Consider the following 16,708-nt stretch of genomic DNA (forward strand, 5'->3'; position numbering starts at 1 on the left):
AACTGCACTGTACATGAATGACCCCTAATGCAGCCACTGTCCTTGCACTACAGTAAGTTATCACACATACAATGCCTGCATATTGATGTCATATTCAGCACTGCATGCGGAAGGCCCCTAATGTACCCACTATCCTTGCACTACAGTCAGGTGTCACATATACATTCCCTGCATATAGATGTCATATTCAGTAAATGCACTGCATGCAAATGGCCCCTAATGTAGCCACTGTCTTTGCACTACAGTCAGTTATCACACATACATACCCTGCATATGGATGTCATATTCATAACTGCAGTGTACGTGAATGACCCTATTGTACCCACTGTCCTTGCACTACAGTCAGTTATCACACATACATTCCCTGCATACAGACGTCATATTCAGTAACTGCACAGCATGCGAATGACCCCTAATATAGCCACTGTCCTTGCACTACAATCAGTTATCACCCAAACTTTCCTTGCATATAGATGTCATATTCAATAACTGCATTGTATGTGAATGGCCCCTAATGTAGTCACTGTCCTTGCACTACAGTCAGTTATCACACATACATTCCCTGTATATAGATGTAATACTCAGTAACTGTAATGTATGGGAATGGCCCATAATGTACCCACTGATCTTGCACTCAGTCAGTTATCACACATACATTCCCTGCATATTGATGTCATATTCAGTAACTGCACAACATGCTAATGGACCCTAATTTACCCACTGTCCTTGCACTACACACAATTATCACACATACATTCCCTGCATATAGATGTCATATTCAGTAACTGAAGTAACTGCAACATACATGAATGGCTCCTAATGTACCCATTGTCCTTGCACTACAGTCAGTTATCACATATACATTCCTTGCATATGGATGTCATATTCAGTAACTGCACTGTATGTGAATGGCCCCTAATGAAGCCACTGTCCTTGCACTACAGTCAGTTATCACACATACATTCCCTGCATATAGATGTCATATTCAGGAACTGCACTGCATGTGAATAACCTGTAATGTAGCCACTGTCTTTGCACTCAAGTCAGTTATCACCCAAACATTCCCTGCATATAGATGTCATATTCAGTAACTGCTATGTATGTGAATGGCCCCTAATGTAGCCATTGTCCTTGCACTACAGTCAGTATATGCACACACATTCCCTGCATATAGATGTCATATTCAGTAACTGTACTGCATGCAAATGGCACCAAAGTAGCCACTGTCCTTGAACTACAGTTAACCACATGCATTCTCTGCATATCAATGTCATATTCAGTAACTGCAGATATATGAAATGACCGTAATGTACCCACTGTCCTTGCACTACAGTCAGTTATCACACATACATTACCTGCATATGGATGTCATATTCAGTAACTGCACTGTACATGAATGACCCCTAATGCAGCCACTGTCCTTGCACTACAGTAAGTTATCACACATACAATCCCTGCATATTGATGTCATATACAGTAACTGCACTGCATGCCGATGGCCCCTAATGTACCCACTGTCCTTGCACTACAGTCAGGTGTCACATATACATTCCCTGCATATAGATGTCATATTCAGTAAATGCACTGCATGCAAATAGCCCCTAATGTAGCCACTGTCCTTGCACTACAGTCATTTATCACACATACATTCCCTGCATATAGATGTCATATTCAATAACTGCATTGTATGTGAATGTCCCCTAATGTAGCCACTGTCCTTGCACTACAGTCAGTTATCACACATACATTCCCTGCATATAGATGTCATATTCAGTAACTGCACAGCATGCGAATATCCCCTAATATATCCACTGTCCTTGCACTACAATCAGTTATCGCCCAAACATTCCTTGCATATAGATGTCATATTCAATAACTGTATTGTATGTGAATGGCCCCTAATGTAGCCACTGTCCTTGCACTACAGTCAGTTATCACACATACATTTACTGCATATAGATGTCATATTCAGTAACTGCAAGTAACTGCAACATACATGAATGGCTCCTAATGTACCCACTGTCCTTGCACTCAGTCAGTTATCACACATACATTCCCTGCATATTGATGTCATATTCAGTAACTGCACAACACGTGAATGGACCCTAATTTGCCTACTGTCCTTGCACTACACACAATTATCACACATACATTCCCTGCATATAGATGTCATATTCAGTAACTGCAAGTAACTGCAACGTACATGAATGGCTCCTAATGTACCCACTGTCCTTGCACTACAGTCAGTTATCACACATACATTCCCTGCATATGGATGCCATATTCAGTAACTGCACTGTATGTGAATAGCCCATAATGTAGCCACTGTCCTTGCACTACAGTCAGTTATCACACATACATTCCCGGCATATAGACGTCATATTCATTAACTACATTGTACATGAATGGCACCTAATGTAGCCACTGCCTTGCACTACAATCAGTTATCACACATACATTCCCTGCATATAGATGTCATAGTCAGGAACTGCACTGCATGTGAATAGCTCGTAATGTAGCCACTGTCTTTGCACTAAAGTCAGTTATCACACATACATTCCCTGCATATAGATGTCATATTCAGGAACTGCACTGCATGTGAATAACCTGTAATGTAGCCACTGTCCTTGCAGTCAGTCAGTTATCACCCAAACATTCCCTGCATATAGATGTCCTTTTCAGTAACTGCATGTATGTGAATGGCCCCTAATGTAGCCATTGTTCTTGCACTACAGTCAGTTATCACACACACACATTCCCTGCATATAGATGTCATATTCAGTAACTGTACTGCATGCAAATGGCACCAAAGTAGATACTGTCCTTGAACTACAGTTAACCACATGCATTCTCTGCATATCAATGTCATATTCAGTAACTGCAGATATATGAAATGACCGTAATGTACCCACTGTCCTTGCACTACAGTCAGTTATCACACATACATTACCTGCATATGGATGTCATATTCAGTAACTGCACTGTACATGAATGACCCCTAATGCAGCCATTGTCCTTGCACTACAGTAAATTATCACACATACAATCCCTGCATATTGATGTCATATTCAGTAACTGCACTGCATGCGGATGGCCCCTAATGTACTCACTGTCCTTGCACTACAGTCAGGTGTCACATATACATTCCCTGCATATAGATGTCATATTCACTAAATGCACTGCATGCAAATAGCCCCTAATGTAGCCACTGTCCTTGCACTACAGTCAGTTATCACACATACATTCCCTGCATATAGATGTCATATTCAATAACTGCATTGTATGTGAATGTCCCCTAATGTAGCCACTGTCCTTGCACTACAGTCAGTTATCACACATACATTCCCTGCATATAGATGTCATATTCAGTAACTGCACAGCATGCGAATATCCCCTAATATAGCCACTGTCCTTGCACTACAATCAGTTATCATCCAAACATTCCTTGCATATAGATGTCATATTCAATAATTGCATTGTATGTGAATGGCCCCTAATGTAGCCACTGTCCTTGCACTACAGTCAGTTATCACACATACATTTTCTGCATATAGATGTCATATTCAGTAACTGCAAGTAACTGCAACATACATGAATGGCTCCTAATGTACCCACTGTCCTTGCACTCAGTCAGTTATCCACATACATTCCCTGCATATTGATGTCATATTCAGTAACTGCACAACATGCGAATGGACCCTAATTTACCCACTGTCCTTGCACTACACACAATTATCACACATACATGCCCTGCATATAGATGTCATATTCAGTAACTGCAAGTAACTGCAACGTACATGAATGGCTCCTAATGTACCCACTGTCCTTGCACTACAGTCAGTTATCACACATACATTCCTTGCATATGGATGTCATATTCAGTAACTGCACTGTATGTGAATGTCCCCTAATGTAGCCACTGTCCTTGCACTACAGTCAGTTATCACACATACATTCCCGGCATATAGACGTCATATTCATTAACTACATTGTACATGAATGGCCCCTAATGTAGCCACTGCCTTGCACTACAGTCAGTTATCACACATACATTCCCTGCATATAGATGTCATAGTCAGGAACTGCACTGCATGTGAATAGCTCGTACTGTAGCCACTGTCTTTGCACTAAAGTCAGTTATCACACATACATTCCCTGCATATAGATGTCATATTCAGGAACTGCACTGCATGTGAATAACCTGTAATGTAGCCACTGTCCTTGCAGTCAGTCAGTTATCAGCCAAACATTCCCTGCATATAGATGCCATATTCAGTAACTGCATGTATGTGAATGGCCCCTAATGTAGCCACTGTCCTTGCACTACAGTAAGTTATCACACATACATTACCTGCATATGAATGTCATATTCAGTAGCTGCACTGTACATGAATGACCCCTAATGCAGCCACTGTCCTTGCACTACAGTAAGTTATCACACATACAATCCCTGCATATTGATGTCATATTCAGTAACTGCACTGCATGCGGATGGCCCCTAATGTACCCACTGTCCTTGCACTACAGTCAGGTGTCACATATTCATTCCCTGCATATAGATGTCATATTCACTAAATGTACTGCATGCAAATAGCCCCTAATGTAGCCACTGTCCTTGCACTACAGTCAGTTATCACACATACATTCCCTACATATAGATGTCATATTCAATAACTGCATTGTATGTGAATGTCCCCTAATGTAGCCACTGTCCTTGCACTACAGTCAGTTATCACACATACATTCCCTGCATATAGATGTCATATTCAGTAACTGCACAGCATGCGAATGGCCCCTAATATAGCCACTGTCCTTGCACTACAATCAGTTATCACCCAAAGATTCCTTGCATATAGATATCATATTCAATAACTGCATTGTATGTGAATGGCCCCTAATGTAGCCACTGTCCTTGCACTACAGTCAATTATCACACATACATTCCCTGCATATAGATATCATATTCAGTAACTGCAAGTAACTGCAACGTACATGAATGGCTCCTAATGTACCCACTGTCCTTGCACTCAGTCAGTTATCACACATACATTCCCTGGATATTGATGTCATATTCAGTAACTGCACAACATGCGAATGGACCCTAATTTACCCACTGTCCTTGCACTACACGCAATTATCACACATACATTCCCTGCATATAGATGTCATATTCAGTAACTGCAAGTAACTGCAACATACATGAATGGCTCCTAATGTACCCACTGTCCTTGCACTAGAGTCAGTTATCAGACATACATTCCCTGCATATGGATGTCATATTCAGTAACTGCACTGTATGTGAATGGCCCCAATGTAGCCACTGTCCTTGCACTACAGTCAGTTATCACACATACATTCCCGGCATATAGACAGCATATTCATTAACTACATTGTACATGAATGGCCCCTAATGTAGCCACTGCCTTGCACTACAGTCAGTTATCACACATACATTCCCTGCATATAGATGTCATATTCAGGAACTGCACTGCATGTGAATAGCTCGTAATGTAGCCACTGTCTTTGCACTAAAGTCAGTTATCACAAATACATTCCCTGCATATAGATGTCATATTCAGGAACTGCACTGCATGTGAATAACCTGTAATGTAGCCACTGCCTTGCACTACAGTCAGTTATCACACATACATTCCCTGCATATAGATGTCATATTCAGGAACTGCACTGCATGTGAATAGCTCGTAATGTAGCCACTGTCTTTGCACTAAAGTCAGTTATCACAAATACATTCCCTGCATATAGATGTCATATTCAGTAACTGTACTGCATTTGAATTGCCCATAATGTACCCACTGTCCTTCCACTGCAGTCAGTTATCACACATACATTCCCTGCATATAAATGTCATATTCAGTAACTGCAGTGTGCATGAATGGCCCCTAATGTAGCCACTGTCCTTGCACTACAGTCAGTTATCACACATACATTCCCTGCATAGAGATGTCATATTCAGTAACTGCAATGTATGTGAATAGCCCCTAATATACCCACTGTCCTTGCATTGCAGTTATGACACACACATTCCCTGCATATAGATGTCATATTCAGTAAATGCACTGCATGCAAATAGCCCTTAATGTAGTCATTGTCCTTGCACTACAGTAAGTTAACACACATACATTCCCTGCATATTGATGTCATATTCAGTAACTGCACTGTATGTGAATGGCCACTAATGTAGCCACTGTCCTTGCACTACAGTCAGTTATCACACATACATTCCCGGCATATAGATGTCATAGTCAGGAACTGCACTGCATGTGAATAGCTCGTACTGTAGCCACTGTCTTTGCACTAAAGTCAGTTATCACACATACATTCCCTGCATATAGATGTCATATTCAGGAACTGCACTGCATGTGAATAACCTGTAATGTAGCCACTGTCCTTGCAGTCAGTCAGTTATAAGCCAAACATTCTCTGCATATAGATGCCATATTCAGTAACTGCATGTATGTGAATGGCCCCTAATGTAGCCATTGTCCTTGCACTACAGTCAGTTATCACACACACACATTCCCTGCATATAGATGTCATATTCAGTAACTGTACTGCATGCAAATGGCACCAAAGTAGCCACTGTCCTTGAACTACAGTTAACCACATGCATTCCCTGCATATCAATGTCATATTCAGTAACTGCAGATATATGAAATGACCGTAATGTACCCACTGTCCTTGCACTACAGTCAGTTATCACACATACATTACCTGCATATGAATGTCATATTCAGTAACTGCACTGTACATGAATGACCCCTAATGCAGCCACTGTCCTTGCACTACAGTAAGTTATCACACATACAATCCCTGCATATTGATGTCATATTCAGTAACTGCACTGCATGCGGATGTCCCCTAATGTACCCACTGTCCTTGCACTCCAGTCAGGTGTCACATATACATTCCCTGCATATAGATGTCATATTCACTAAATGCACTGCATGCAAATAGCCCCTAATGTAGCCACTGTCCTTGCACTACAGTCAGTTATCACACATACATTCCCTGCATATAGATGTCATATTCAATAACTGCATTGTATGTGAATGTCCCCTAATGTAGCCACTGTCCTTGCACTACAGTCAGTTATCACACATACATTCCCTGCATATAGATGTCATATTCAGTAACTGCACAGCATGCGAATGGCCCCTAATATAGCCACTGTCCTTGTATATAGATGTCATATTCAATAACTGCATTGTATGTGAATGGCCCCTAATGTAGCCACTGTCCTTGCACTACAGTCAGTTATCACACATACATTCCCTGCATATAGATGTCATATTCAGTAACTGCAAGTAACTGCAACGTACATGAATGGCTCCTAATGTACCCACTGTCCTTGCACTCAGTCAGTTATCACACATACATTCCCTGCATATTGATGTCATATTCAGTAACTGCACAACATGCGAATGGACCCTAATTTACCCACTGTCCTTGCACTACACACAATTATCACACATACATTCCCTGCATATAGATGTCATATTCAGTAACTGCAAGTAACTGCAACATACATGAATGGCTCCTAATGTACCCACTGTCCTTGCACTACAGTCAGTTATCACACATTCATTCCCTGCATATGGATGTCATATTCAGTAACTGCACTGTATGTGAATGGCCCTAATGTAGCCACTGTCCTTGCACTACAGTCAGTTATCACACATACATTCCCGGCATATAGACGTCATATTCATTAACTACATTGTACATGAATGGCCCCTAATGTAGCCACTGCCTTGCACTACAGTCAGTTATCACACATACATTCCCTGCATATAGATGTCATATTCAGGAACTGCACTGCATGTGAATAGCTGATAATGTAGCCACTATCTTTGCACTAAAGTCAGTTATCACAAATACATTCCCTGCATATAGATGTCATATTCAGGAACTGCACTGCATGTGAATAACCTGTAATGTAGCCACTGCCTTGCACTACAGTCAGTTATCACACATACATTCCCTGCATATAGATGTCATATTCAGGAACTGCACTGCATTTGAATAGCTCGTAATGTAGCCACTGTCTTTGCACTAAAGTCAGTCATCACACATACATTCCTTGCATATAGATGTCATATTCAGTAACTGTACTGCATTTGAATTGCCCATAATGTACCCACTGTCCTTCCACTGCAGTCAGTTATCACACATACATTCCCTGCATATAAATGTCATATTCAGTAACTGCAGTGTGCATGAATGGCCCCTAATGTAGCCACTGTCCTTGCACTACAGTCAGTTATCACACATACATTCCCTGCATAGAGATGTCATATTCAGTAACTGCAATGTACGTGAATAGCCCCTAATATACCCACTGTCCTTGCATTGCAGTTATGACACACACATTCCCTGCATATAGATGTCATATTCAGTAAATGCACTGCATGCAAATAGCCCTTAATGTAGTCATTGTCCTTGCACTACAGTAAGTTATCACACATACATTCCCTGCATATTGATGTCATATTCAGTAACTGCAGTGTATTTGAATGGCCGCTAATGTAACCACTGTCGTTGCTAACTATTATCTCACCTCTGCCTGTTATTAGCATTAATATCACATTTATCTCATATCTTACATTGTTGCTGTGTGTCCCTCTCACATACTTGTTAGCATGTCTGTTTGTGTGTTATGTACATATGTAAATAATTAAAAACAGGATTATTTATTATTCCATAAATACGGACATCTTTCTATGGAAAATGTTTCTTTGTGACATAATAACATTTTAATGGATTTACTGAGCAAATGTTTCCACTTACGCTCCTGTCATAAATATCCTTGTACTATTTATATTATTTTTTTGTGTAAATAAGCCCAATTTCATATACCCCTGTATCTACATGATTGCTTTACATATAAGCTGTCCTTACGTGCTCCCACAATAGATTTGTCTACCAGCAGGTAGTTTCGTTTGCATGTGTGCTTGTGTTCCCCGCACCATTTCATGACCAGCAACACTACTGCTGAACACGGAATGGTGTTTGGAAATGTCTAAGCTTGATGAACGTGTATATTCAATGAATGCTTCTGTTCATCAGATTCAATCACTGTAGATTGATGAGTGTGTATATTCATTGAATGCGGCTGCTCATCACATTCACGCACCATAGCTTGATGAGCATGTTTGTTCAATGAATGCTGTTGCTCATCACATTCAAGCACTGTAGCTTGATGAGCATGTATATTCAGTGAATGCTACTGTTCATCACATTCACGCACCGTAGCTTGAAGAAAGTGTATGTTCAATGAATGGTGCTGTTCATCACATTCATGCACCATAGCTTGATGAACGTGTATGTTCAATGAATGCTGCTCCTCATCACATTCGCACACCGCAGGTTGATGAACATGTATATTCAATGAATGCTGGTGTTCATCACATTCATACACCATAGCTTGATGAGCATGTATATTCAATGAATGTTGCTACTCATCACATTCATACATCAAAGCTTGATGTGCGTGTATATTCCAAAAATGCTGCTGCTCATCACATTCATACACCGTAGCTTGATGAGCGTGTATATTCAATGAATGTGGCTGCTTATCACATTCACGCACCATAGCTTGATGAGCGGGTGTATTCAATGAATGCTGCTGTTCATCACATTCACGCACCATAGCTTGATGAGTGTGTATATTCAATGAATGCTGGTGCTCCTCACATTGACGCACCATAGCTTGATGAGCATGTATATTCAGTGATTGCTGTTCATCGCATTCACACACTCTATCTTGATGAGTGTGTATGCTCAATGAATGCTGCTCCTCATCACATTCATACACTGTAGCTTGATGAACGTGTATGTTCAATGAATGATGTTGTTCATCACATTCACGCACTGTAACTTGATGAACATGTATGTTCAATGAATGCTGCTGTTCATCACATTCACGCACTGTAACTTGATGAACATGTATGTTCAATGAATGCTGGTGTTCATCACATTCACTCACTGTAACTTGATGAGCGTGTATGCTCAATGAATGCTGCTGTTCATCACATTCACGCACTGTAACTTGATGAGCGTGTATGTTCAATGATTGCTGCTATTCATCACATTCACACACTATATCTTGATGAACGTGTATGTTCAATGAATGCTGCTCCTCATCACATTCACGCACTGTAACTTGATGAACGTGTATGTTCAATGAATGCTGGTGTTCATCACATTCACACACTGTAACTTGATGAACGTGTATGTTCAATGAATGCTGGTGTTCATCACATTCACGCACTGTAACGTGATGAGCGTGTATGTTCAATGATTGCTGCTCCTCATCACATTCACGCACTGTAGTTTGATGAGCGTGTATGTTTAATGAATGCTGCTCCTCATCACATTCACGCACTGTAGCTTGATGAACATGTATGTTCAATGAATGCTGCTCCTCATCACATTCACGCACTGTAACTTGATGAGCGTGTATGTTCAATGATTGCTGCTCCTCATCACATTCACGCACTGTAACTTGATGAGCGTGTATGCTCAATGAATGCTGCTCCTCATCACATTCATACACCGTAGCTTGATGAACGTGTATGTTCAATGAATGATGTTGTTCATCACATTCACGCACTGTAACTTGATGAACGTGTATGCTCAATGAATGCTGCTGTTCATCACATTCACGCACTGTAACTTGATGAGCGTGTATGTTCAATGAATGCTGCTGTTCATCACATTCACACACTGTAACTTGATGAGCGTGTATGCTCAATGAATGCTGCTGTTCATCACATTCACGCACTGTAACTTTTTGAGCGTGTATGTTCAATGATTGCTGCTATTCATCACATTCACACACTATATCTTGATGAACGTGTATGTTCAATGAATGCTGCTCCTCATCACATTCACGCACTGTAACTTGATGAACGTGTATGTTCAATGAATGCTGGTGTTCATCACATTCACACACTGTAACTTGATGAACGTGTATGTTCAATGAATGCTGGTGTTCATCACATTCACGCACTGTAACTTGATGAGTGTGTATGCTCAATGAATGCTGCTGTTCATCACATTCACGCACTGTAGCTTGATGAACGTGTATGTTCAATGAATGCTGCTCCTCATCACATTCATGCACTGTAACTTGATGAACGTGTATGTTCAATGAATGCTGCTCCTCATCACATTCACGCACTGTAACTTGATGAGCGTGTATGTTCAATGATTGCTGCTCCTCATCACATTCACGCACTGTAGCTTGATGAGTGTGTATGTTCAATGAATGCTGCTCCTCATCACATTCACGCACTGTAGCTTGATGAACGTGTATGTTCAATGAATGCTGCTCCTCATCACATTCACGCACTGTAACTTGATGAACGTGTATGTTCAATGAATGCTGGTGTTCATCACATTCACGCACTGTAACTTGATGAACGTGTATGTTCAATGAATGCTGGTGTTCATCACATTCATGCACTGTAACTTGATGAACGTGTATGTTCAATGAATGCTGCTCCTCATCACATTCACGCACTGTAACTTGATGAGCGTGTATGTTCAATGATTGCTGCTCCTCATCACATTCACGCACTGTAGCTTGATGAATGTGTATGTTCAATGAATGCTGCTCCTCATCACATTCATGCACTGTAACTTGATGAACGTGTATGTTCAATGAATGCTGCTCCTCATCACATTCACATACTGTAACTTGATGAACGTGTATGCTCAATGAATGCTGCTGTTCATCACATTCACGCACTGTAGCTTGATGAACGTGTATGTTCAATGAATGCTGCTCCTCATCACATTCACGCACTGTAACTTGATGAACGTGTATGTTCAATGAATGCTGGCGTTCATCACATTCACACACTCTATCTTGATGAACGTGTATGTTCAATGAATGCTGCTCCTCATCACATTCACGCACTGTAACTTGATGAGCGTGTATGTTCAATGAATGCTGGTGTTCATCACATTCAAGCACTGTAACTTGATGAACGTGTATGTTCAATGAATGCTGCTCCTCATCACATTCACGCACTGTAACTTGATGAACGTGTATGTTCAATGAATGCTGCTGTTCATCACATTCACGCACTGTAACTTGATGAACGTGTATGTTCAATGAATGCTGCTCCTCATCACATTCACGCACTGTAACTTGATGAACGTGTATGCTCAATGAATGCTGCTGTTCATCACATTCACGCACTGTAACTTGATGAGCATGTATGTTCAATGATTGCTGCTATTCATTACATTCACGCACTGTAGTTTGATGAACGTGTATGTTCAATGAATGCTGCTATTCATTACATTCACGCACTGTAGCTTGATGAGTGTGTATGTTCAATGAATGCTGCTCCTCATCACATTCACGCACTGTAACTTGATGAGCGTGTATGTTCAATGATTGCTGCTATTCATTACATTCACGCACTGTAGCTTGATGAACGTGTATGTTCAATGAATGCTGCTCCTCATCACATTCACGCACTGTAACTTGATGAACGTGTATGTTCAATGAATGCTGCTCCTCATCACATTCACGCACTGTAACTTGATGAACGTGTATGTTCAATGAATGCTGCTCCTCATCACATTCACGCACTGTAACTTGATGAACGTGTATGTTCAATGAATGCTGCTGTTCATCACATTCACGCACTGTAGCTTGATGAGCGTGTATGTTCAATGAATGCTGCTCCTCATCACATTCACGCACTGTACCTTGTTGATCGTGTATGTTCAATGAATGCTGCTGTTCATCACATTCACACACCATAGCTTGATGAGTGTGTATATTCAATGAATGCTGGTGCTCCTCACATTGATGCACCATAGCTTGATGAGCATGTATATTCAGTGATTGCTGTTCATCGCATTCACACACTCTGTCTTGATGAGTGTGTATGCTCAATGAATGCTGCTGTTCATCACATTCACGCACTGTAGCTTGATGAACGTGTATGTTCAATGAATGCTGCTCCTCATCACATTCACGCACTGTAGCTTGATATGCATGTATGTTCAATGAATGCTGCTCCTCATCAGATTCATGCACTGTAACTTGATGAATGTGTATGTTCAATGAATGCTGCTGTTCATCACATTCACGCACTGTAACTTGATGAGCGTGTATGCTCAATGAATGCTGCTGTTCATCACATTCATGCACTGTAACTTGATGAGCGTGTATGTTCAATGAATGATGTTGTTCATCACATTCATGCACTGTAACTTGATGAGCATGTATGCTCAATGAATGCTGCTCCTCATCACATTCACGCACTGTAACTTGATGAACGTGTATGTTCAATGATTGCTGCTATTCATCACATTCACACACTGTAACTTGATGAATGTGTATGTTCAATGATTGCTGCTGTTCATCACATTCACGCACTGTAACTTGATGAACGTGTATGTTCAATGAATGCTGCTACTCATTACATTCACGCACTGTAACTTGATGAACGTGTATGCTCAATAAATGCTGCTTCTCATCACATTCACGCACTGTAACTTGATGAGCGTGTATGTTCAATGAATGCTGGTGTTTATCACATTCATGCACTGTATTCATGTAGGGTTTGTGTGAAGCCTGCATGATTTTTAGTAAATCCCAGAGAATATTTTCAGTAGTCATATATATGTTATAGACCTTGCTCTACTCTTTCCAACATCCTGGAAAGACGAGTACAGTAAATTGAATGCAGCAGTTTTTTACATGCTTCAGTTTGGGTAAAACAAATCCGCTATACTATAGGATAAAATCTGCAATAATTACATTTGAGCAAGATGAATTGTGGTTGTTTAGTTAATACTAATGTATTCCTATGCCTTATACATCATGTAGTAGAGAAAATGGTTTAAAAAAGAAGATGGGATACCATTTACTAAATCTTGACATGCAAATGTTATTTGAGAAGGCAAAAGTTTTGTTAAAAAAGGAGGTAAAAGGAAAAAAAAGCATGGCAAGGTGAGGATGCTTGTCAGAAAGGTCACTTGAAGGAAGAGAATTAAAAGAGGGAGACAAAGGAAGAGGTACTAAAGATGTTCTCGCAGTGATTTAAGTTGTAAGTATTTGATGTTTAGTCCAGCCTAACCTGGGAAGCCACACAGGTGTATCCTCTGGTTAAACTCAAAGATACTGACTGACTACACCTGTGGATTCCCAGTTTAGGCTAGACTAAACATCTGTTGTAGTGTTTGTTGACTTAGATATTAGGAGTAAGGACTTTTTGTGTTGGAGTGTAGAGTTTTCTTTGGGTAGTATGAGAAACTGATCATTTTTAATACTGACTGTTTCTCAGGTTTGTGAAGCAGTTTGCCTGTTTTGTCAATAATTGATAGTGACTCCAGTGGAAGTGACAGTTCCAGCCAATTTAGCTGTTTTGGAGTAAGACAATGGTGTGTTCTATATTTTGGTATTTTGTTATAGCATTGCTCACATTTATTTGACGGAGGTGAGTTTAGGTTTGTAAAGATTGGGGAGGCATGGAGAACTGTAACTATATTTTTATTCTTGGCCAGTTCAGTGAGGAATGGTTTTATTCTGTATAGGGCGCCTAGTATTTTTTATTACTTGAAGTATGGGATGATCAAATTTCATTTGGTCATCTGTGGTCATACCTAGCAGTTTTGTATGTGTAACTCCTTCTATTTTTGTTATTGGCAGAAGTTACAATAAATTTTTTTGGGAAAATCAAACAATTGCTTCAGACGATATATAATGGGTTTATTTTTTTAGTTTTTTGTTTCGGTCCTTGAGAAGTTGAGTGTTCCCCAACCAAGTTTCTATAGAAAATAAAAAGCACTGTACCACCAAGCTGATAAAATGACAACTTCTTTAATAAAACAACAGAAACAGGTAAGCGCTTTCAGGTAAAACTCTTCATCAGACAATTAACAAAGCATAAAGATCAATAATTAAAAAGCAGCAACAACCAATAGAATCTCAATAATAAACTCTCCGCCTCCTCAAGGTGAGTTTGAGAGGTACAACACTATTCAAGCCAGAAGCCTTGTCAGCCCTTAGCTCAATAATTCATTTGGCTTCATTATATTCAGGCAAAGTTACAATGTCACCCCCCCCAAGTTACAAGTTAAAAAGTATGGGGAGAGGAGGAAGCCCTGACTGATCCCCCTCTTACTGAAGATAGGCTGCGAGGAGACCTTATTAATATAGAGTCTAGTGGAAAGTTTAATGTATAAAGTAAATACAATTTATTCTGTCAAATGCTTTGGATGTTTCTATTGCCAAGACATAAGATGCTGCGACACATACTTACTGTTGTAATTAAGCTGTTCTAGGGTTTATAAAGTTATGGTATGAACATCCACTGGTTTATTCTTTAAACGTCTAGACTGATAGGGAGACATTATTGATAAAAGTACAACTTTCAGTCTGTTGGCCAGTATAGCAACATATGTTTTGATGGCAACATTAATTACTGCAATAGGTCTATAGTTTGAGGGATCCAGAGCATTTTATGGCTTACTTGGGAATAAGAACAGTTTCTGATTGGTTAAGGTAAAGGTCAGAAATGCTATCTATACTAATATAATTACATATAATATTAGTAGAGTTTTGCAAAGAATATTAAAGAAAAATTTATAAAAGTCACACATGAACCAATCAGGGCCTGGTGTTTTTCCTTTTTAAACTGAGCCATCTGTACTTGACTTTCTGTTTTATAGGTAAATTATTGATCACTGGTTCATAGTTGGAGTAACTGGTTTTAAAGAATTAAATGGAAGTGATTTGGTATAAATTTGGAATAATGGAAAAGTGATGATTTGGACTGTTATAGATGGGTTTTAGTGTCCTCCTGGAGGGGGTGTTATTGAGTGAGAGCTAGTGGTGATAGGTAGTTAGGTATGTTAATGGAGTGGGAGTTGTAACAATGGCATTATGATTGGATTATGAGGTGGAAGGAGGCAAGAGAGAGATGGAGGCACAGCAGGAGGATGAAAGAATATAGGATTAATGTATCTTTTGAGAGTTTGTGTTATAGTAGTAATGCAACAGCGTGAATCAGATGAGCTGTATTGACATTCATCTTTTGTTATAGTTTGAGATTATACTTGGGCTATTTATTTATTTATTTATTTTATTTTATTTATTTTCCATTTGTTTACTGGGTTAGTCTGACTGGATACAACGTGGCCGTTTTCAGTAGAGGCCTGGGGAGAAAAGCTCCATATACATAGTAAAAAAAATACTAAAAAATAATAAAAATAATAAAAAATTGCATAAACATCGCTATTTTGTACAAAGAGCATAGAACATATACAAGGAGGTTAATCAGAGTTTTACAAATAATGCAGCATACAGTGGTTAGAATACTGACAAACAAAGTAAACAAGATATTATACAACAAATATACAATTGCTTGAACATAAATTCAAAAAGCAGTTTCCATAGACAAACAGGGTCATAAACTAGAAGTCATAACTATAAAGGTGGGCTAACACCTGGTTCCCAGTACTATGCACTAAGAGAAACTACACAGTAGACTATGACTATGAAGTGGGAGATTTGATTAATTGAGAGTAGTTTAATTGGCTAATATTGTTATAGTGGTGTTGAGAGCAATAGGGCTTTGTGATTGGTTGGTTAGGCTCAGTGGGTGGAGTTGTAGATACTTTAAATGTAGAGTAAGATGACTGGGTAAGAAGAATTGGG

This window comes from Protopterus annectens, chromosome 2.part1, assembly GCF_019279795.1.
Source record: "Protopterus annectens isolate FY-2018-M chromosome 2.part1, PAN1.0, whole genome shotgun sequence".
In the NCBI taxonomy this organism is placed as follows: Eukaryota; Metazoa; Chordata; order Ceratodontiformes; family Protopteridae; genus Protopterus; species Protopterus annectens.